This window comes from Delphinus delphis, chromosome 9 (genome assembly GCF_949987515.2).
Source record: "Delphinus delphis chromosome 9, mDelDel1.2, whole genome shotgun sequence".
Taxonomy (NCBI): domain Eukaryota; kingdom Metazoa; phylum Chordata; class Mammalia; order Artiodactyla; family Delphinidae; genus Delphinus; species Delphinus delphis.
Window position 1 is genome coordinate 60,299,279 of NC_082691.1, and position 24,129 is coordinate 60,323,407.

Genomic DNA, 24,129 nt, shown 5'->3' on the forward strand with positions numbered 1-24,129 from the left:
TAAGCTGGTTTTTCAGATCCTTGCCAGACCCGCGAGACCCCTCCACTGCACTTCACTCCTTCATCTCAGGAGTGATGAAGCGCTCGGGGAGCCCTCCATGTCCCCAGAAAAGCTGTCACCAGCTGCCCCCTCACCACACCCGGACTCCTGGGTCCTGGACTGACAGCAGTGGATCCCCTGGCCCTGCCCCTGCAGGTGGCCAAGCCAGTGGGCAGGAGATCAACTCTACCCCAAGGCACTCTGGTCTGGGTTTCCACCACTTGTCATCTGCGTGACCTTAAACAAGTCACTGAACCTCACCTGTAAAATGGGGATGATAACAGCACCAGCCCCATAAGGGTGCTGTGAGGAGCAGATGAGCTAATATATGGAAAGCCCGGTAGGTCTGTAAACATGACGGGCATTTCCCTTCTCTCACCCATAGTGCACAATCCACTTTTTGTTTCTTCTCTCCCAGGGCTTCGCCCAAGTGCATGTGCAACTTCTGTCATTGTCTCATCATTTAACTGTTTAAAAAATACTTATTTTATATGTCATTGCTATATGTTTCACCTTATTATTAGCACTTTCAACTATTTTGCCCAGAGACAGTGCAGAGCCGTGATTGCAAACTTTAGCCCCAGAATGCCTGAGACTGAATCTCTCTCTGCCTGTCTCTAGATTTCTGACCTTGAACAAGTTACCTAACTTCCCTGTGCCTCAGTCTTCCCATCTCTAAAATGGGTGTGATAACAGTGCCCATTGTTATAAGATTAAATTAATATTGTTAAAGTACTTGGCGCAGTGCCTGGCACATAATAAGTACTAAATAAGATATATGTAAGTGAAAACAACAGTGATGAGGTTAATACTATTTCCCCAGTACCTGAAAACAGAACCCAAATGTGCCAGAATAACAAATGATGGAATAGCTGAGGCTAAACTTACAAGGCAAGAACTCTAGGGTCATCCATTCTCTGTGGCGGGGGGGCGGGGGCTTGAGGGGAAAGCTTCCTTTCCATTACAAACATTTGTGTGCAGGAAATGCACGTTTGGTCCAATCCTCTAATTTTACCAAGAAGACAGATTGAGTACAACGTAGTCAGTGCTGCCTTGTTCAGAGGGAGGAAGACCAGGACCTGGGCTAGACCCGCAGCTGGCTGCCCTTCTCCCTCCATTTAGTGAGTTCCATAACGGTAGTATTGATCTGACACTGTTATGAACCTTCTCCGTGACTTGCAACCCAGCTTCCCCATAGCCTGAAGCAGCTTTATGTTTCTTACCATGTGGCCCTCCGAGGACGTTTGATGTCTCAGGGGCACAAAATTCAAAGTATCTAGAAAATAATAGCTGATTTTTTTTTCTTCTATCAGTGGGTTTCACCTCAAATAGAATACCATTAATACCACAGAAAGAGAAATTAAAAGGAAATAAAATCAGTAAACACACTACAAGAAGGACATTATGGAATTGTTCTTTAAAACTCTGCTGTCCTGGGCTTCCCTGGTGGCGCAGTGGTTGAGAGTCCGCCTGCCGATGCAGGGGACACGGGTTCGTGCCCCGGTCCGGGAAGATCCCACATGCCGCGGAGCGGCTGGGCCCGTGAACCATGGCCGCTGAGCCTGAGCGTCTGGAGCCTGTGCTCCGCAACAGGAGAGGCCACAACAGTGAGAGGCCCGCGTACCACAAAAAAAACAAAAAAAAAAAACCCTCTGCTGTCCTTCAAGGGTCACTCCAATAACACCCTGTACTTCCCAAATGCGTTTCGTATACTGCTGGCTTGTTTCTCTCTCCAGTCTATGAAATTTAAGGGCAGGGACTGTCACCATGAACTCTGTGCCCACAGCAGCCCGAGCACAGTGTCAAGCACACAGCAAATCTTACACATATCTGCTGCTGCCTTGGAAGATGATGTGGACCCAGGCCCAGGAGGACAGCATTTCCCGGAGTGTGGCATGTGGACCACTGCTCTCCCTCAGATTTTAAGTAGAAAGAGAGATGCTTTTAGATAGGACATGGACAAGGTATTAAACAACATTGAATTATACAATGAGAAAGCTATTCCTCTTTCATTCATCCTTCTATCTTTCTGATTCCTTCAGGGGGAAAGTTTCCATTTGTGCTAATATGTTTTAGGATGTCTTCAACTCTTCTTTCTCTCCCCTCCCCCCACCGCCAACATCTCAGACAAACTAAATAAACCTAAGAATCAGAATGTTTAGCAGGCAAAAATATCTACCAAGAATTTAATACACTGTCCTCATTACATCTGTTTATGACCATCCCTTATTCACAGCAAGTGACAACATCGGTTTTCCATTTTCCATCCTTGTGGCAGAGGCAGTTGTGCTTGGCAAATATCCCACAAAACTCTGCTCCCCTTCCGTCTGCAGTCAGGAGGGACCATGTGACTGACGTTTACCTGTGAGATGCGGGCGGAAACATCTGAGGACACAGCAGACACGATCCTGCACACTCTGCACACGTGAACTCATTTAATCCTCAGAGCACACAAATGCAGAAACCGTTGTGTGATTATCCCCTTAACACCGATGAGAAAACCAAGACTTAGCTGGAGAGGGTGAGTGACTTCCTAGAAGTTACTAGAGTCACTCGGTCACTAAGTGGGGGGCCGGAACTCAAAGTCAAGTGCATGTGGGCATGGAGCCCGCAGGCACCACGCTTCCCTCCTCCCGGAAAGGACAGGCTGCTAGGGAAGGCAAGATGTGGGTTGTTACTGACGCTTCGATGTGGTTCTTTGGACTGTGACACAGCCCCAGATTTTTAAACTAAGTCTGGCTACACAGGGTTAATCTAAATTGGGCAGGGGTGGACAGGCGTGCGACAGTCAGCACTGCCAGAGAGCACCACGCTACTTAGCAACGGGGAAAACAAGGGGCACGCCAGAAGGAAGGGAAATGAGCCTCAGGGGTGGGTGGAGGAAAGAGGGCAGGCGGGGGGAGGGGCTGGACCCTGCCGAATCTGGGAGGTTGTGAGCGGTATGGGCACTGTGGGCTTTGGCCCTTGCCAGTGAGGAGAGGATACTGTGGGGAGGTCACCCCCACTGCCAAGGGCTTTCCTGTAAAGCAAGAAAGGCCCTGCTAGCCTTGGAGGATGACGAGGCCAGCAGAGCCGTCTGTTTTGACATCCAGACCCTATGTCTCTTTGGGGCTCTCTCCCTGGCCTTATGGAGGGTAGAGGTGATACCAGGATCTTGAACGTTTTAACCTGAATGCTATTCACTTAACCGATCTGAACACTTTCTCCTTATTCTTCTCAACCGGTCACTATGCTTATGAGGTGCCAAGGCCAAAAAGGAAGGCAGAAAACAGAAGTCCCTGGTCATCTAAGTTCAACTTAACCTCGGCATATAGGTGGCCTGCAGATGGTGAGCAGAGGAGCCAGCCCTCAAAGGGACTAGACTGTGGAAGCATGGCCTGAGGATGGGCCAGAGAGAGGACGCAACTGTCCAAAGCCAAAGTCTACTGCGACCCCTGACAGGAGAGAACTCCAGATTAGTAAGAAAGCCCCAAGGAAGGCCCACCCATCCGGGAAAAAACTGGGCCGTTTCAAACTTCCAACTAAAATGTGTGAGGAGGTACAACGGATACCCCCATCCCTCCCTAGTGTGGGTTATTTCTGTTCTGCTACACAATCAGAGAGATGCAGAGAAGCTGCACCTCAAATACCCCCATGAAAATTGTATTCTATTTCCAAGGAATTATTTTTAATTTTGTAAAGGGTGATAAAGATACTGTGTTTATATTTTTCTTTTTAAAAAGAGGCATTTTGAAGTAGGATAAGATGATGTGATGTCTGGGATAAGCTTTAAAATAATTCAACAAAGAATAAAAAAGAAAAAGGAGATGTTGCAAATCATTGATAATTGTTTATCTGAGTCATGAATCTTTGAGGCCTGTACTATCCCTACTGTTGTACTATCCCTACTACTTTTATGTGTGTTTGAAATTCATCGTGAAAAATAAAACGTATTCATGGAACAGACACCGAAAAAACTTGCCAATGTGCCCAGGATATATTCCTTTGGTTTGAGTAACTTCGAAACAGCTGAAACAAATTTCCACAAAACCTTCATGCCTAAAATCTCTGTGCTTTAACAGGCGCTTTGTGAAAATTGATTAATCAGGTGATATTGTTATTAATGTAGGGAATTAGGGGAATGACAAATGAAGAAAAATGTGTTTTTCAAAGAAAAAATAGAGGCTGGGTACCAGGAAGCTGGTAAAGGAGGATGTAAAGTGCAGAAACCACATTGTGGGTTTCAGGAAGTTGGCAGAATGTCTTCTCAAAGGAGTTCTCTGATGGAAATAAAGTACCACGGATGGAAGACCGGCATACCTGGGCACTACTCTGGTCCTTGCCACTAACTTGTTGTCTGTCTTTGGGCATCTCATTTGTGTATGTATTCATCAAACATCTGCAACACCAAGGTGGGGAGAAAGACCCAAATGGCACCAGCTAGTCCTGGGCTGCTCAGCGTCTCTGGGAGAGGATGCTGACTAACCAGGCCCTGTTTAGCGTGGTCCAGTGCTGAGCGCGCACTATGGAAGGCATGATGGGGTTGTTGAGGCCCCAGGGGAATGCAGAGGGATGAAGAAGGGAGGGGCATGTGTGAAAAGGGGAGACAGGGTATTGTAGGGGGAAGGAACCGCATGAACAAATTTATGGAAGCGTGATACAGATCTTCACGGATCTTACACGGCTGCAGCGCAGAGTGTTTTAGGGAGGTGCCAGGGGACACAGCTAGAGAAGTAGGTGAGGCTCAGATCCATATGACAATTCACTCAACACGTAACTATTGAGTTCTTACTGTGTACCAGGCAGTGTGCCAGGGATGGGATACGGCAGCGAATAAGTTAGAGAAAAATACCCAACTTGGCAGAAATTACCTTGGCGCCGGTGAGGAAAGAGACCATAAAGGAGGCAAATGAAGATAAGAGTCTATCAACCAACAAGCTGACAAGCGCAGTGTGGTATCGAAACACACCAGTGGCGGGGGGGCGGGGGCGGAATGAGGCGTGGGGAGACAGATAAGGAGTGTCAAGGGTGTTTGGTTTCAGTTTGAATATTTGAAACGTGTTCTGAAGGAAGAGAGGAATGAGGCTTGCTGGTAGCTGGGGGAAAAACATTCTGGAAAGAGCTTTTAGGACCTCGCATACTAAGAGGGAAACCTTTGTCCTCACAGCTATGGAAACAATGGATTTTAATCCAAGGATCCAAACAGTCAAATTTCAGTCTGTAGAGGACCATTTTCATAGTTCTATACGGCAGGTAGGTAGAAGGAGGCTGGGAGACCAATTGGGAAACAATTCCAGAAAAGACACTCTAAGGGTATAAATTAGAAGGAGTTGGGGAAGGGGGGTGCAGTGCAAGAACATACAGAGAAGAACTCCAAGTTGGTAGCATCCGTGTGACGCTGGCTGGGAAGGAGGAGGGAGGATGGAGGTTCCGATGACCCCTGTTCTGATTCTCACAGAGGGGAGGGCTATGGGGCATGTTTGAGTTGGCCACCTACTAACCTTGCCCGATCCTTGGTCACATGTCTTACCACCAGGGACACAGCTCTCACCAGGACAAGAAGGGCCAGTCCACACCCAGGGCTGCTAGCAGCCACCCTAGCACATGAAGGGTTACTCTTCCTGCCTGTGGTCAGCATCTCTCCACGTCACACAGCATGGCCTCACTCCCTGGGGAAGGATGCACCCACACCACCAGCTGGAAATCTTGCGTATTTTGAAAGGAACACCCTATCCTAAAAGGCACATTGCAATGAAAATTTCCAAGGAGAGGAGAATGCCACTGTGTCTGTGAACTACCAGAGCCACGTTTTGTTTACTGGGGCAGGCTGCTGTACAGTTCTGCTCCATTAGGCTAACTTGTTTTCAGATATAAATTAGAGCTGATGTCCCGAACCCACTGTGCTGCCTCTTCACACAAACACCCCGTTCCCTGGTGAATGAGTTAGCAGGTTTGGTAGATGCAGAAGATACGTCTTTGATTTAATATTCAAGCTAAACAAGAAAAGCCGCCCACTGGAGCACAGAAATAATGATGCAGTATAATAGCGAGTGGTCCACGCAAAAGCCACATGTCTGGGGCAGGTCAAAGGTCTAACTGCTTCCTGATGTGCCATTTGCTGTTACACTTTCTGCATCAAAAAGCACTTGGCCACTGAGAAGATGCAGCAGGAATCCTCCTGCCCGTGGGCCATATGCAGGAGTGCTCAAAGCGTAGGAATCACCCTGAGAGGCCTGTAGCCATCTGGGCAGGCAGGGCTGGTTAATATAAGCCCCCTCCATGGCTGTAATCACCTAGGATGGCAGAAGCTTCTCTGTCCCTGACATCTTTCCACACATCTGCCTGGTTACCACCACCACCACCACCACTGGTGACTTCATTAAGTTAAGGCAATGGCTCTTGACTAGGGGTCAACAGGACTGGCTATATATTTTGTTGGACCCAGTGCAAAGGGAAAATACGGGGCCCTTTGTCCAAAAAGTAGGGGAAAAGTGCAGTTGAACTAAAGTATAATACTTTTTCCTTCTTCTCTAGTCTCTGCCTCAACTTGTTATGGTATTATTAACTTGCTATTTAACGCCATGCTAAGTAAAGAAAAATTTAAAGAGTTCATGTGAATTTCACTGTTCATCTTCACACAATGCAATGCTAGTTTTAAAGGCAAATAGAAGTGCATTTAACTCATACATGAAACCATCAAAATTACACAGCTTCCGTTTCATAGCCCATGCATGCATATGTATTTCATTCTTACCAGAATGGCGGAAATGTTGCACAAAATGAACTCAAATCGCTTCTTGATCACAGGCTTTCTACCAATGCTCTCTGCCTTTTGCTTACTGAGAATTAAGGAAAGAAAAAGGAAATACAGGCTGTCCTGTCTTTCCCTTTCCTTCTCTGTTATTGTGTCCAGGGTAAGTAGTAGCCTCATACAGTTCATAATAACTGATCAGTGTTAGTTTCTTAGTTTTGACAGATGTATCATGGTTGCGTAAGATCATAACATCAGAGGGAAATAGGTTAGAGAACGTATGTGGGACCTCTCTGTACTACCTTTGCAACTTATATGTAAATCTAAAATTATTCCAAGATAAAAAGCTTATCAAAAAGAGAAAAGACTTTTGTAGCACACACCTTGTCAAGAATTACTGGGTTAAAAAGGAAAAAAAAAGCATTTAAGGCATGACAGCAGCATTTATCTAACTTGCCTGATAAGCTTCACCTGGGATGAATTCCTATACCCATTTCTAGAAGATTCTGATTTACTCGATCTGTAGCGGGTCCCAGGATCGGATTTTTAAAAATTTTTATTGGCGTATAGTTGATTTACAATGTTGTTACTTTCTGCTGTACATCAAGGTGAATCAGTTATACATACACGTATATCAGGATGGGATTTTCAACAAGCCCTCACGCTGAGAAGTCTTAGCAGACAAACTCGGGAAATATCGCGTGAGAGTGCAGTGGAACTAGTATAGTTTTAAGAGTCAGGCGAACTTGGGGCCACACTCCAGCTGTGTGGCCTTTTCTTACCAGATTTTTTTACTTACCAGCTATGTGACCTTTTAAGCACTGACTTAACTTCTTAGAAAATTAGTAGTAATAGGGCCTTACCGTAGCAACATTTAAATGAAGTACCTACAGAAATACCTAGCACAGGGCTTGACACGCCATGTGTTATAACTGGCACAAACACCTTGTATTCTGATTTCTCCTTCTAAGGAGAACGTGAGGTTAATGAACTGTGACCATAGTTCTTTAAACACGTTACACCAAGACCCATGCCTTTTTTCCAGAAGATAACTTAACACCAAGAAAACAGGGGGTATCGTCTCTTCTTCAAGTGTCCCTTTATTTAGAGATTGGCTTGCTCGTTCATTTTCTGGTAGACAATAGAGAGACAGCTGCCCTTCATCGTGCCAAATGACAAGAGAGTCAGACTGGACATGTCCACAGGCTTCTGCCCTGAGGGAAGGTCGCCTGCACAAGCACAGCTGTGGCAGGAGCAGAACCCTCTGTGTGTCCTCCTTCCGGCCACCCCAGTGCAGGCCCCAGCACAGCTGGGGCACTGGAGGAAATCCCTCCTTTGACAGAGGCCAAGAAGCAGTGTGGGTAAAACATGAACACTGCTTAGCGCTATATCTCATGGGAAATAAAAAGACAGTGAAATCCTTTGGCTGCCTTTTGTCTCCGGATGTCCTGAAGCTTCTGGTCTCTTTATGATGGAAAGAACTGCCCCCTAATTGAGACAAGCCCTAAGGTAGTGTGCCACAAAATGCTGGTTCTCTCACCCCCGATAAAATAATACATTAAATTTGTATCATGTCTGCACATCTTAGAGGAAAATCCTTCGTGGTGCTGAGAAGAGGGACATGTCGCAGGCATTGGCCAAGAAGCAAATGAGGTGAAGAGGTAATGAAGATTTGAAGCTTAAGAGGTAACATCTATAAACAACAAGGGCCTACTGTATAGCACAGGGACTATATTCAATATCCTGAGATAAACCACAATGTAAAAGAATATGAAATATATAGATATATATCTGAATCACTTTGCTGTACAGCAGAAATTAATACAACATTGTAAATCAACTAGACTTCAATAAAAAAGTTTTTTAAATAAAAAATGTTTTTTAAAAAAGAGGCAGCACCTGGCACAAGGTTTTATAGAGAGGACACATGCAAGATCTCGGGGGGAGACCAAAAGGGAAACGGAGGGTCATCCTTTATAGAAGGTTTCCCCTTCTACAGTAAGACCGCCCTCGATGCCGGGGCTATTCTAACCATCCTATCGACACATATGTAATGGGGCCTACGTATTCCAAGTCTCACGATAGATAGCCATTCATGACCCTGTTCTCAGATGCCATCCAAGCCCAAGGAAATGTTAGATGGTAATGTTGTAGTTTACACACACACACACACACACACACACACACACACACACACACACACTAACCTACTGAGAGCAGCCAAAGTAAAAAGGGAGACTTTACTGGGAGACCCTAAGGGTTCCCAATGAAGGGCAATCAGGCTTCACAAGGGTCTGAAAATAGGAAGTGGATAGTCACTCCGAATCAAGGAAGTGCCTCGTCTGGCTCTCCAGGGATGGGCAGTCTCTGGTATCTGCTTCCCTCACCGTCTCTGATTCACGGCAGAATTCCCCCACCCCCTCGCTTTCTACCTCTCTGGACACATGGCTGAAAATGGTGCCCCCGAACTCCAGAGCTCTGCCTTCTCCAAGCTCCAGCCCAACCCAACAACCAGCCCACTTTCCGGTTCCTGGAGCAAGAGTCTACTGTGCCCAGCTTGGGCCATGAGTTGACCTGCCTTGTGGGGTCTCGTAAACTAAGCACGATCCGCACTCACAGTCCTTCCTGTGCTATGGGAGGTCAGGAGCAACTCTCCAGGAAAGGGGCTTGGTCTCAGTAGATACCTCAAAGGACATTTACTGCAGGTGAAAATGTCGTGCTGCTAAGTCAGAAATTTCTTCTAGCACCTTTGCCCTCTTTTTCATATCTCCTCTGTTCATCAGTTCTGTGTTGCACACTAGGATGTTGGCATCTGGATGAGAAAGGAAATAAAGTGAAGGAAGATAGCAATGACAAACCATTTTAACTTAAAGATTATCTGCGAAACAGAGATATCCAGACTGCCTGCAATGTTTTTTTCTCACTTCACGCGCTTGAAATTCATACTGGAGCAGAAACGTCAGTCAATTCTGCAAGTTCCACTTATGGCATGGAGGAGGGAAAAGGTGCCTTTTCCCCAGGAGTGGCCTTCCAGGCCACAACTCAGAGGCGGAAGGCACAAACACGGGAGGCTATAAACTGCTCACAAAGGAAGAAAGGCAGAGTGGAAAGGATAGGAATGAAAAAGGATCTGAGGGCAGGAAGGCTGGTTCAAATTAATGAGACAATGCGAGCCTTGACATTCTTGATGGATGTCAGTGGTTAAGTGCTAGCCGGACCTTCTGAGGTTACAACCTCCATTCAAACCTCAGCCCAGGATGGCAACCTGAAACCCAAGGCCATGGGCAGCGAGCATCTGTGAGCCCGGCATGGATTAGTGCCGTGGCCTTGGGAGGCCCCTCCAGGCGGCTGCTTCCTCCCTGTGTACCAATTACCCCCCAAGCCAGGTGTGCTCTGGGGGGTGGGGGCGACAATAATACCAAGTAATTAAGACAAAATGTTCTTGGCTGTGTCTCAGGCATATTCCTTGTGACAAGAACAAAGGGTTAGTTGATGAACTAATTTTTGGTGGGGGAAGCAGCAGCATCTATTATTAAATGAATGCTTAGAATTTTTGTTTGTTTGTTTTTCAATAGCCCCATTATAATTTCAGTTCAGATACTCCAAAGCTCATGTTTCCTAATTTATTATCGCTTGCTACAGTCCTCTGGGATCCAGTAATTGAATTTTACTGGCGTCATTACCATATTCACAAACAAGCGAGTCTTCCTGAACTAAATCAGTCAAAGCCTGTTGGCTGACCCACAGGAGATGTGCCCAGAGTGGGAGCTGATCTCAGCATAGAAAGGCGGGCATGTTTCCCTGGCCAGGGAGACTGGTTACCGCTGGGTGCCAGGGAGGCTGCACGTGGTCAGCTCTGAACATCTGCGGGAGAAGTAGGAGCAGAAGAAAAGAAAAACAGGAGGCTCCAAAGACCAGACCCCCCAGATAACCAGGTTATTAGCCCACTGCAGTCCAAAATAGATGAGCTCTGAGAGGCGGGATCTACATACTTGGTTGAGAACCAGGAAATTCCACAAGGAGATGTTGAAATTCCATCTTAAAAAAAAAAAGCAGATCGACAGCCTACATCCTCTCCTTTTTACATCCAAAACAGGAAAATAAAAATCATAACCTTAGATGCATTTTAGGGCTACATGGACACATGGTGATCATCTAAATAAATCCAGTCTCCTCGTTTTACACAGGATGCTCATAGGAAAAAAAAAAAAAAGAATTCTTATCTCAGTGTGATATTTAAGATTTGTTTTTTAAAAATCCACGTCTTTCAAAGATTTACCTTCAAAAACTTAGGGCAGGACTTCCCTGGTGGCACAGTGGTTAAGAACCCACCTGCGAATGCAGGGTACATGGGTTCGAACCCTGGTCCAGGAAGATCCCACATGCCATGGAGCAACTAAGCCCGTGTGCCACAGCGACTGAGCCCATGTGCCACAACTACTGAAGCCTGGGCGCCCTAGAGCCTTAGAGCCTGTGCTCTGCAGCCAGAGAAGCCACCGCAATGAGAAGCCCGTGCACCGCAACTAGAAAAAGCCCATGTACAGCAACGAACACCAACGCAGCCAAAAATAAATAAATAAATTTATTGAAAACAAACAACAACAACAAAAAAAAACCTTAGGGCAGCACGGAGGCGGAGTGCAATGAATACAGACAGAAATCAACTGTTACTTGATGCCTATAAGCCCCCGGGCAAGTCGCTGAACTCTAAGGCTTGATTCCTTCATCTGGAAAATGGGAATAATCATATTATTGGCTTCTCTGAGTACGGACATAATGCATACAAGATATCTCACAAAGCATCCGGCGCCCAGTCTTAGTGAAACATCATTCTACCTTGGCATTTGTTAAGGAAATAGATCACTTATTTTGAAAACACTGTACTACTAGGAAAATGAGTGGCTGAAAGGATAGGACTGTTTTGATGGACCTGATCCTTCTCGAATAGTTCCCACTATATTTGAGAGCCCAGGAAAGGAGAAAGGCCCCTCAGGTGAGCATCACCAAATTTATGAAGGCACCGGGCAAAGACTTTGGGTAATTTTGTTTGGGTGGCTGAAATACACACCACTGGGAGTTTGCAAAAGCTTTGGGGACTTAGGTGCTCTGACCCACAGATCATATCTCAACTCAGATACCGCGATGCACAATTAGGGAATCCTACTACTTCTCCCCACAGGCTTCAGTCTCCCAGGTCCTGATTTTTTGTCAGAAGAAAAAAAGCAACTGCTCCACCATTTCCTCCCCTGTTTCCATGCCCCTTCCTTATATCCTTTAAGTAATAATCAAGAAAAATACTCCCAACTAAATCAACCATCAACACGTTGAATTCTGTTAGGGGCTGAGTTGTGTCTCCCCCTGGACCCCAAAATTCAGATGTTGAACTCCTAACCCCCAGGACCTTAGAACGAGACGTTATCTGGAAATTGGGTCACCGCAGTTGTCATTACTGTTAAGATGAGGTCATATGGAAGTAGGGTAGGCTTTTTCTTCAGTAGGACTGGCGTCCTCATAAAAGGGGGAAATTTAGACACAGGCAGAATGGCACACGAGGATTAAGTCAGAGGTCAGGCTGATGCGCCTACAAGCCACGGAAAACCCAAGATCGCCCGAAAACCACGAGCAGCTAGGAGATAGGTGTGGAGCTGGTTTTCCCCACAGCCCTCAGAAGGAATCAACCCTGCTGACACCCTGATCTTGGACTTACAGTCTCCAGAACTATGAGAAAAGACAGCTCTGTTGTTTAAGCCAGCCAGTCCACGGTACTTTGTTACAGCAGCCCCAGCAAAGCAAAACACATGGCAACCCCTTTGTTACGGAAATAAAGCCTCTTTTACCTCCTCAACCTTGTTCCAGGACCACTGTGACCTGAGCACCTAGCGCCCTGCTACCCACACCCCCTTCTCCACAACACCTTCATGGAACAGGCTTGGTGGTGTCTGTGAACTCAGGTCCCAGAGTTTGCCTCTAAACTCCAGGCCGGGAAGCAGTTAGTACCATGCTGGTGTAGGGGGCTGGGGGGAGACAGCACCAACACCATCCAAGGTCACATCCCTCACCCCTGGCCTCCCCTCATCAGATGGCTATCATAGCCTGAGAGATGATAACACAGATTACCCATGTTTTGCAGCCTTATTCAGCTCCCTTATAAGGGAGAACTATGCCCCTAGAACTCTTGCAAACTGGAGTAGCTATTATAAATCTGAGCTTGCAGATGAGAGACTGATGTCATCCTCTCTTTTCAGTAAAAATAGAAAAAAGTTAAAAGAGGAAAGAAAATGCAAGAAACCATCTCTAGCTCCCCACCCCCCTCTCTTATCAACACACACACACACACACACACACACACCCACACACACACACACACCACCTATACACACAAATTCTTTTCCACTAGCTTGTGTCTCCTTTTATGGATGTGTATTCACAAGAACACACATACTGGTTTCTGTCCCCTGGGGTAATGATGATAAATATGCCAAGGTCAGCAGCTCCATCAGCCATGGAAGCTGCTCGCTCTGGCAACTGCAGATAATCATTTACCTGGTGAGACTGGTTGCCTATACGACAATTCATGCTTCACCATATCGCTGAAATGTCCCTTATCTCACAAAAACACTTGTCTTATTGTGTCTTTCTGGTGCACAAAGAAATTCATAATGATTGTTTTGCTTTGGATTTTTTTTTAAAAGTCTTAGTCATGATTTTGTGGGGGAAGAAGTTACTAGAAAACGGGGACTAGGTGGAAAATAACATCAGTGTGTTGACAAAAATATTCTGTTCCATATCCTAGAAAGCAAAAACTCAGGCTTCAGTAGATCCAAAAGATCTTCGATGGAAAACTCCTCCTAGCCTAACTCTCTTCTAATAGGACTAATGCTTAAAATTAAAAAAAAAAAAAAAAAAAATCCACCAGCTTTTATTGAGAAACTACTATGTGAAATGCACCATATTAGATGATAGGAATACCAACATAAATAAGACACAATTCCAGATTTATTCTAAGCAACATGAAATCTGTACTTAGTACACAAAGGGAAGAAATGTATGTTAAATTTCCCAAATGTTCACTGTTTGAGAACTATGCTCCTATATTAAAGGTAGAAAAAGTAGAATCATATGGTACCCTGAGTCAAATATACCATCTTAGAGCACCCATCAGTTTTCAACCATGGCTATATAAATGGACATTTGGATAGAATTACAGCTATTAAATGACTTGCCCTGATACACCGAGTGTATATGACTTACGTGAACAGTCTGGCATGTGTGTCTCAGTGGGAAAGGTTGAATAGCTGCCTTGCAGCACTCGTTAATAAGCAGGTATCCAGGAACACTACTTTAAGCTCGCCAGGCTCTGTGGAGACACAAAGAGAAATGCAAGCTGGGATTTTTGTCCTAAGGGAGCTCACAAACCAGTGGAAAGAACTAACCTCACAGCATAAGACAGTGACCCACCCATGTCAAGACAGAAGGAAGCGTTTGTGGCTGTGAGATGGACTACCTGTCTCTCATTAAATATTTACAGATGAATCATGTAACTCTGGGTATTGTCCTTGACGTATAGTACAGATTAAGAAAAAGAGGCATAAATAAAGGCCAAACTACTTACAGATGATTTTTAAAGTGTTGTATTACGGAAGAAAAGAAACGTTTGCAGTGAACCTTGAGAACAATCCCCTGATGTTTTATCAGTTGTCCTGTGTGCATGCAAGGCCCCAGAGTGTCAGGACTGACAGCTAGGACTCGAGCCAGCCTGGCTTCCCATCGAGACTCAAACACCTCCACACTCAGGGATCTTGGTCTGAACGTATAACTTCTCTGTGCCTCCATCTCTTCACCTCTAACGTGAGGATAGTAATGGTACCTACCTCAGAGAGTTACTGTGAGGACTGAATGAATCAGTGTAGGGAAAGCTCTTAAAATAGTGCCTGAAACAAAACTAAACGCCCTCTGTCCCCAAATAGTCAACACTTGAGTCTTACATACTCGCTTTATGCAACACTCACTTTAAGTCTTTACATACAGGAAATAATACAGATATAAAACCATATAGCACAGGGAGATCAGCTTGGTGCTTTGTGACCACCTAGAGGGGTGGGGTAGGGAGGGTGGGAGGGAGATGCAAGAGGGAGGGGATATGGGGATATATGTATATGTATAGCTGATTCACTTTGTTATAAAGCAGAAACGAACACACCATTGTAAAGCGATTATACTCCAATAAAGATGTCAAAAAAAAAAAAAAAAGATTTAGACAGGAGAGTCTGGAAGGCAAAAAACGGAGAGTGCATTGCATCTTAAACCAGACAGCTGCTGGATACTGGAGTTAGCTCTTAGAAAAGAGCTCAGTGAAAATAACTGAAGACGGAAGACTAAGTGCCTTTTGGATCTTGCCTAGTTGCTGTTACTGTGTAGCACTTTGGAAGAAAAATATTGTGAAAATTTACTAAATAAAAAAAGCTTTGGCAATGTAAAAAAAAAACAAAGATAAAAATCTCGAATAGAGCATCTCCCTTCTGTAAGATATTCCACGTTGTCAGTTAATAATAGGCAATATTAAAACTAAGTTTTTTTATTTTCTCTGTGACAATGAGCTATTCTTTGTCTATCTAAAATTTTGAGATCTGGTGATTATTACACAGTATGAGGTTTGCACAGTCCTTGCCAGGAGTGGGGCATCTGTGGATTATTCCACTAAACAAGAATCCTACTGTATATAATTCTTTGTGTTCCTTCTCCATCAGTTTGGTTTCAGGTTAAGTATTTGTTTAGAGTTCAATGTGAACAATAGAAAGGCACTGGCTTTTACAAGACAGGCCTTCTTCCTAAGCAAATGAAGTATATAGTAAAATGTCTAATTGAGAATTCATGATACCATGATTGATGATGTTCTCAAGTTGACACTGAAAGCCCCAAACACAGGGCTTTAAAAAGTACACAACTCTTCACTCTCCTTCACTTGAACTCTTTCCGATGCTACCTGCATGTAATCCAATTCATAGAGCTGTTCATTTCAAAAGAAATCTCACATTAATCTTATTTGGAAAGGAGTCTCCATGTTTTATATAATGTTGGGGGGTTAAGAGTTAAGTAAAAATAAAACATATTCCTGGGTGCTAATTTGCATTATATTAACATAAATTATTACACAAACTTAACTTAAAAACATCCAGGTGTATAAAATCTCCAAAAACACAGTCTGTCAAATCAAGGAAATTTCTTATTTACTACACATAATAAAGGCTTCTGAAAATAAACAATTTAAAAAATCAAGGTTAAACATGCTGTTTGACAAATAAATCTGCATATGACTGAATAAATTTGAAGTCTGTGGTGCACTAATAGCAACAAGAAAATCCAAACTCAGCTCAAATACTGACTTAGTTGATTGAATTCTTCACTGGTATAGCCTAACAGAAGAAGAGTTGTATCCACTTCTGGGCATAAATACTATTTGTCTCCGTCTTGCATATTCTTCTGACATGATGTCTAGCTTTCATTTATAAGACTTATAAAGCTCAGAAGAAGAAAGCATGATAAAACAGCCTATTGCTTAAATATAAAGCAATCAATAAAACTAGACTCAGATGCCTAGATGTTGAAACTATTAGACAGAGACTTTACTACAACTAAGAATTAACATATTAAAAGATCTAGTGGAAAGTTACACGACACAAATGAACAGATATGGAATTTCAACAGAGAGGAACATTTTTAAAAAGAAACCAGGGCTTCCCTGGTGGCACAGTGGTTAAGAATCCGCCTGCCAATGCAGGAGACACAGGTTCGAGCCCTGGTCCGGGAAGATCCCACATGCCATGGAGCAACTAAGCCCATGTGCCACAACTACTGAAGCCCGCATGCCCTAGAGCCCGTGCTCCGCAACAAGAGAAGCCACCGCAATGAGAAGTCTGCACACCACAGTGAGGAGTAGCCCCACTCGCCGCAACTAGAGAAAGCCCGTGTGCAGCAATGAAGACCCAGTGCAGACAAAAATACATACATACATACATTAATTTTAAAAAGCATTTATTAAAAAAAAAAAAGAAACCAAAGAAAATGCTAGGGAAATAAAAAGGTATCAGGGATGAGTAATTCCTTGAAGGGCTAATTAGCAGACTAGAACCAGTTGGAAAAAGATTAGTAAACTTAAGGATAGGCCAATAGAGATTATCTAAACTGAATTACAAAGATTTTAAACATGTAAAAGAAAAAGGAGTACAGAATATCCAAGAGGTACATAGCACAATAACAAGTGGTCTAACATACATGTAATTAGATTTCCAGGTAAAAGAGAGAAGGAAACCAGAGCAGAAGAAATATTTGAAAAACTATTTCAAATGGCTAAGAATTTCCTAAAACTACTGAAAGACAACCACAGATGCAAGAAGCTCAGAGACCTAAGCAGTTTGAACAATGTTTAAAACACATGGACACATCACAAGCACACTGCTGAAAGACAACTTAAAGAGAAAAATCTTGACTGCAGCTAGAACAAAGACAGACATTATATAGAGAAACCGATGTAATTAGAGCAGACCCCTTGCCAAAAGCTAAGCAAGTTAGAAGACAATAGAGAAACATTTCTAAAGTACTGAAAGAAAAAAAAGTCAGTGAAGAAATCTCTACACCCCCAAAGAAATATTTCAGAAAATAAAGACATTTTCTCAAAACAAAAGACAAGATAATTCATTGCCAACAGAACTACAAGAAATGTTAAAGGAAGTTCTTCAGGTAGAAGGAAACTGGGACTTACTCTCATAATTATAGAGTACGAGAAATGATTTTTTAAAATAAGAATATATGTATGTATTATAAAACATATAATGTTATATATAAGTACATATATTATTTTATATAAACATATATATAATTTCCCCCAAAGAAAACTGAACTGGCTATATTTTTAGCAAGGATAAAGAGAGACATTACATAATGCAAAGGGTTTGTTAGATAATAAGAAAAAACAATCCAAAATAGAGCTCAAAATACACAAAAACAATTGAGATAACTGAAAGGAACAGACAAATCCACATTATATCGGAGACTTCAACATTTCCTTCTCAGTAATAGAGCAGATAGACAAAAGAAATCAGCAACGAAATAGAAGAGCTGAACAATACTATCAACCAGCCGTATTTACTTTACATTTATTAGATACTTTACATAAAATAGCAGAATATATATTCTTTTCATGTGCACATGGAACGTTTATCAATATAGAAAATATTCTGGGCCATAAAACAAATTTCGACAAGTGTAAAAGAATTGAAATCTCTGACCACAAAGGAATCAAACCAGAAATCAACAACAGAATGATATCTGGAAGATCTCCAAATATTTGGAAATTAAACAACACACTTCTCAGGAGAAGCCATAATGGAAATCAGAAAATATTTTCAGTTGAATCAAAATTGAAATACAACATAACAAAATTTGTGGGGAAACTGATAGCCTTTATAGTACTAAATGACTATATTAGTAGAACAAAAAAGGTCACAATGATCTAAAGTTTTTACATTAAGCAACTAGAAAAAGAAGAGATCCAAAGCAAGGAGAAAGTTGAGAATGATGATGACGATAAGAGCATAAATCAATAAAACTGAAAAACAATAGTCAATGACATCAAAAGCTGACTCTTTGTAAAGATCAGTAAAATTGACAAACCTTTAGCCAAACCGAAAAGGAGAAGACACAAATTTCCAATATCCAAAATGAAATAGGGGACATCACTATAGATTCTACTGATATTAAACGAATAATAGGAATATAGTCTAAACAGCTTTATGCCAATAAATTTGATAACTTTGATGAGATGGGCAAATTCCTTGAAAGACATAAATGACCAAAGCTTATTCAATAATATTAGATAATCTGAAGAGTCCTATATCTATTTAAGAAATTTAATTCGTCGTTAAAAACCTTCCCACAAAGAAAACTTCAGGCAAAGAAGTGAACCACCAACATTTAAGGAAGAAATAATGCATATTCTACACAAGCTCTTTCAGAAAATAGAAATGGAAGAAACGGTGCTCACTTTATGGAGCTAGCATTGCTCTGGCACCAAAACCAGACACAGACATTACAAGAAAAGAAAACTAGAAACAAATACTCATTATGAACATAAATGAAAAAATTCTTCTTCACAAAACATGGAGAAGTTGAAACTAGCAATACATAAAAATGATAACATATCATGACTAAGTGGGATTCATCCTAGAAATTTGTGATTGGTTCAGCTCAAATATAATCAATGTTAATTCACCATATCCACAAACTAAAAAGGAAAATAGTATGATCATTTCAATAATGGAGAAAAAGCAACTGACAAAACTCAACATACTTTCATGATAAAAACTCAGCAAACTAACTTCCTCATTCTGATAAAGGGATCCTGTTAATATATAAAATCTTGAGCTGACATCATACTTAATGTCAATGATTGACTGTTTTCTCCCTAAGATTAGCAATGAGTCAAGAAAACCTTATCTCACCACCACTATTCAACATTGGGTTGCTGTTTCTTTTTTCTTTTTCTTTTTTTTTTTTTTCGGTACGCGGGCCTCTCACTTTTGGGGCCTCTCCCATTGCAGAGCACAGGCTCCGGACGCGCAGGCTCAGTGGCCATGGCTCACGGGCCCAGCCGCTCCGCGGCACGTGGGATCTTCCCGGATCGGGGCACGAACCCGTGTCCCCTGCATCAGCAGGCGGACTCTCAACCACTGCGCCACCAGGGAAGCCCTAAAACCAATTTGATTTCTATATGCTAGAAATGGACACCTGGGAATTGAAGTTTTTAAAAAGTACCATTTACAAAAGTATCAAAAATGTGAAATACTTAGAGATAGAGCTGACAATATAGGTGCAAGGTTTGCAGGCTGAAATTATAAAACATTTGTTAGAGAAATTTAAAAGAACAAACTGAATTGAGAGATATACTGTATTCACAGATCAAGAGTCAGTATTAAGATGTCAATTATCACCAGCTGATCTATAAATTTAAAGCAATCCAAATCAAAATCCCACCGGGCTTTTTAACTTTTTTTGGTTGCAATAACAAGCTGATTCTAAAATTTTTATGGAAAATTAAAAAAGCTAAACAGCCAAAATCAACTTTGATAAAGGAGAAAATCTGGATGATTCACACAACTTGATTTCGAGAAAATTTGGTATTGGCACAAAGACAGACATATAGATCAATGGACCAGAACAGAGTGTCAAGAAACAGACCCACACGTAGGGCCAACAGATTGTTTTCAACAAAGTTGCAGAGATTTTCAATAGAGAAAGTATTGTTTCTTCAACAAAAGTTGCTGGACCAGTAGATATACCGATGCCAAAAAAAAAAAAAAGTTATGGGCTTCCCTGGTGGCGCGGTGGTTGAGAGTCCGCCTGCCGATGCAGGGTACACGGGTTCGTGCCCCAGTCCAGGAGGATCCCACATGCTGCGGAGCGGCTAGGCCCGTGAGCCATGGCAGCTGAGCCTGCGCTCCGCAACGGGAGAGGCCCCAACAGTAAGAGGCCTGCCTACCACCAAAAAAAAAAAAAAAAAAAAAAGTTAACTTTGCTGGATTCATACCTCACACCATACAAAAATCAATTTGAAATGGATTATAGTCCTAAATGTAAAGAAAAACACCGCTAGGAAAATGAAAAGGTAAACCACAGACTGGGAGAAAATATTTGCATAACATGTATTTGACAAGGGACTTGTATCCAAAACACATAAAATATTCTTATAACCTCATAAGAATACAAAGAACCCAATAAAAAACAAAAGATCTGAACAAACACTTCCCCAAAGATACACAAGTGGCAAATACTTACATGAAAAGATTCTCAATATCATCAGTCATTAGGGAAATACAAATTAAACCAAATAAAAGAATACTACACACCTAATAGAATGGCTTTATTGAAACAGGGAAAAACCAAGTGCTGACAAGTGTGTAAAACAACGTGAAATTTCATACATTGCTGGTGGGAATGCAAAATGGCAGAGGGCAACTTTGGAAAACAGTTTGGCATTTTCTTATAAAGTTAAACACACACTTACCAAACATCCTAGCAATCCCACTCCTAGAATCTACTAAAGAGAAATGAAACACATTTCCATACCAAGACTTGTATGCAAACGTTTTAGCTGCTTTGTTCATAACAGCACCAAATGAAAACAACTCAAATATCCATTAATTGGCAAATAGATAAACAAAGTGTGGTACATCCACACAATGGAATACTACTCAGCAGCGGAAAGGAATGAACTTCTGATTCACACAATAAAATGGATGTATCTTAAAGCATTATGATGAGGGGAAAAGGCAGACACAAAATGCAACATACTGTATGATTGCATATATATGCAATTATAGAACAGGCAAAACTATAGGGACAGAAATCAAATCTGTAATTGCCCATGGCTAGAGTCGGGGGAAGGGGATTGACTAAAAAGGAACTTTTTGTGTCGATGGAAATGCTTTATATCTTGATTGGGGTGGTAGCTACATGACTGTATGCATTTGTGAAAACGAATGGAACTGTACTCAAAAAGGGTAAATTGAACTCTACGTAAATTATACCTCAATAAACCTTACTTTAAAAAAAAGAAAACAAAATTGAAAAATGGAAAGAGAGGGAGAGAAAGAAAAGAAGAGAGAATAACATGACAACGAAATGCAATGCATGATTCTACATTGATCCAAGGGGATAATAGCTAAGAAGGGCATTCTTATGACAACTGACAAATTTTGAATATGGAATGTAGATTTGACAATAGCATTTTATGAGCGTTAACTTTTCTGATCTTGATAATTGTACTATGGTTATAATGAGTGACACCAACAAGGTATAAGAAAGAACAGCCTAAACAGAATTAAGCACAAGGCAAAAATAAAGAGAAATTGGTGTGTGTGTGTGTGTGTGTCCAGCAATCACAATAGAAATAGAAAAACCATACAACCAAACAAGGTGTGTGAAAGCACTAAGAGCACATAAATGAGATCTTCCAAGAAGCAAACTATATTCTTCTCAGAGCAAGTCACCCTTTTCCTTGGCACAAAGAGTGTCAGAAAGTCTTTCAAAAGAGATGGGAAGCAGAGGTCAACACCTTCTGAAAAGTGGTTCCAGAGCAGGTGGGGTCAGGGATATACTTAGCCCAGGGATGTACTTAGCCCTTTTTTCTTTGTGGAGCCCTTCCTGAGAATTGGGGAAGTAGTAAGTGTGCAAAGGTAAGAAAAGACACACAAATAGGTACAGTTTAAATGTATGATAAGCAGTCCTAAAGAAGAAATATAGAGATTCTGCATATGTAGCAAGGGAGCAAAACACTTCAGAGAGAATAACCAGAAAATATCAAACTAAAATTGTTTTAAAAGAAACCCTTCCCACTTCCAGCCTCAACACACACACCCAAAGCCACCATCATCAACAATACAACCACATGATGTGGTTACCATTTAAAAGACAAAAGATTGCTAAAAATAAAACTACTATATGATCCAGCTACCCACTTCTGGGTATTTATTCAAAGAAAACAGAAACACTAACTTGAAAAGATACCTGCACCCCCAATATTCATGGCAGCATTATTTACAGTAGCCAAGATATGGAAACAACCTAAGTCTCCATCAACAGATTAATGGATAAAGAAGATGTGGTATATATATATATATATATATATATATATATATATATATACACACACACAATGGAATATTACTTAGCCATAAAAAGAAGGGAATCTTCTTAGTGCCACATTTTTTGCATTTTCCTGCTTTTTGTTGGCAATTTTGCTGTTTAAAAGGGCTCCCAAGCACAGTGCAGAAGTGCAGGCTAATGTCCCTAAGTGCAGAAAGGCTGTGACGTGTCTTAGGGGGAAAACACACAAGTTAGATACACTTCCTTCAGGCACAAGTTATGGTGCTGTTGGGCATGAGTTCAATGTTAATAAATCAATTATATATATTAAATAAGGTGTCTTTAAACAGAAACACACATAAAATAAGGGTATATATTGATAGGTTGATGAAAATGTTGTGACCAGAGGCTCACAGGAACCTAACCCTGAATTTCTCCTGGGAGCAATGGTTCAGTATTTGCTAATTCAATGTTTGCTGTGACCTTATACAACATAACTTCTGTGAATGAGGAGAACTGACTGTTAGAAGGACACATATCCAACTCACAGTGGTAGTTACTTTAGAAGACAGAGTGTGGGGAAGGAAATCAGGGGTTTTGTCAATAAAGACATTTATTAAGGCTGAAAACAAACATTGCAAAATGTTAACTGTCATTGAGTGGTGCTAATATGGGTGTTTGCTATTATTTGCACTCAGTTTAATTTCCTAAAATAAAAATCCTTAGAAAGACACAATTGAGAAAGAAAGGAAATAAGAGGGTGGTCACCATTAAAAGTATGTCTGCACATGGTACAGTGTACATATACTAAGAGTTAAGTATACAGTCAGCTGTAGGGTAAGCATTACTTCATCAAAAACTGTAACTTGGAAAGGTGAATAACTGCTACTTGGCTACAGCTGGTCTAAACATACAACAGTGCTGCCTGTCTCAGCATTAACTACGGCACAGAGCTAGCATTTATAAAACTTTGGTGAGTTTGAAAGAAATGTTATGAAGTTACACAGCCAGGAGATGCTGTTGCTTGCAATGTTGGCACATGACAATTTATTTCTCTAGTGTCCGATGCCAGTTCACAGCCAAATTACAAAGCCACGTTTCTGTGTCCATACGGAATCACACTGCCTGGAGCTTAAAATCTCTCAAACATATGTAATGGGATATTTTGGTAGTCTGCCTCAAGTTAAAGCAACCAGGTTTCAGGAAGCTACATTTTTTCCTAATTATTTCAGTAGTCAATATAAGTAAGTATAATCTCCAAATACTTCAGTCTCCTGTGCAAAATGAAAAGAACACTATTTGCCACATGATAGAGAAGGACGAAGTGACCTGAAATCCCTAGGAAAAAAGCACTTGTGTGTGCAAAGTATCCTTCTGAGTAAACTAAGAGTAAAAGGACACTTGGAAATGTTATCACTAAATTAACAGGAAGAGGGGCCCTATGTAAGCAAGACCATTTACGCAGCCTTAGTTCCTATCTAAAGGATGAATTAACTTACGCCAACAGTTTACTAAACATAGGAAAGTTTGCTCAAGTAGTAGCATATTCACTTCCTTTTTTTAAGTAATGAGAAAGTATTTCAAGAGCTATCCTTCCACACCAGATTATAGAAGAGCCTCAATTAAACAAAACAAGGGGAAGGGAGAGGCACCTTAATCTCATTACATGAATCTTCTAATTGGTTAGGGCAGAATGCCTTGTCCGTGAAACTTCTAAAATG

General features: G+C 41.8%; 1 protein-coding gene across 2 annotated transcripts in view; it reads right to left on the bottom strand.

The window, feature by feature from the left end:
* Nucleotides 1–24,129, bottom strand: part of TRIL (TLR4 interactor with leucine rich repeats) — a 119,918-nt gene that overhangs the window by 89,609 nt on the left and 6,180 nt on the right. For both annotated transcript variants that reach the window (XM_060020656.1, XM_060020655.1), the window contains exon 2: nt 14,021–14,126. The gene's annotated coding sequence lies outside the window, so the exon portion shown is untranslated. The remainder of the gene's footprint in view (nt 1–14,020; nt 14,127–24,129) is intronic.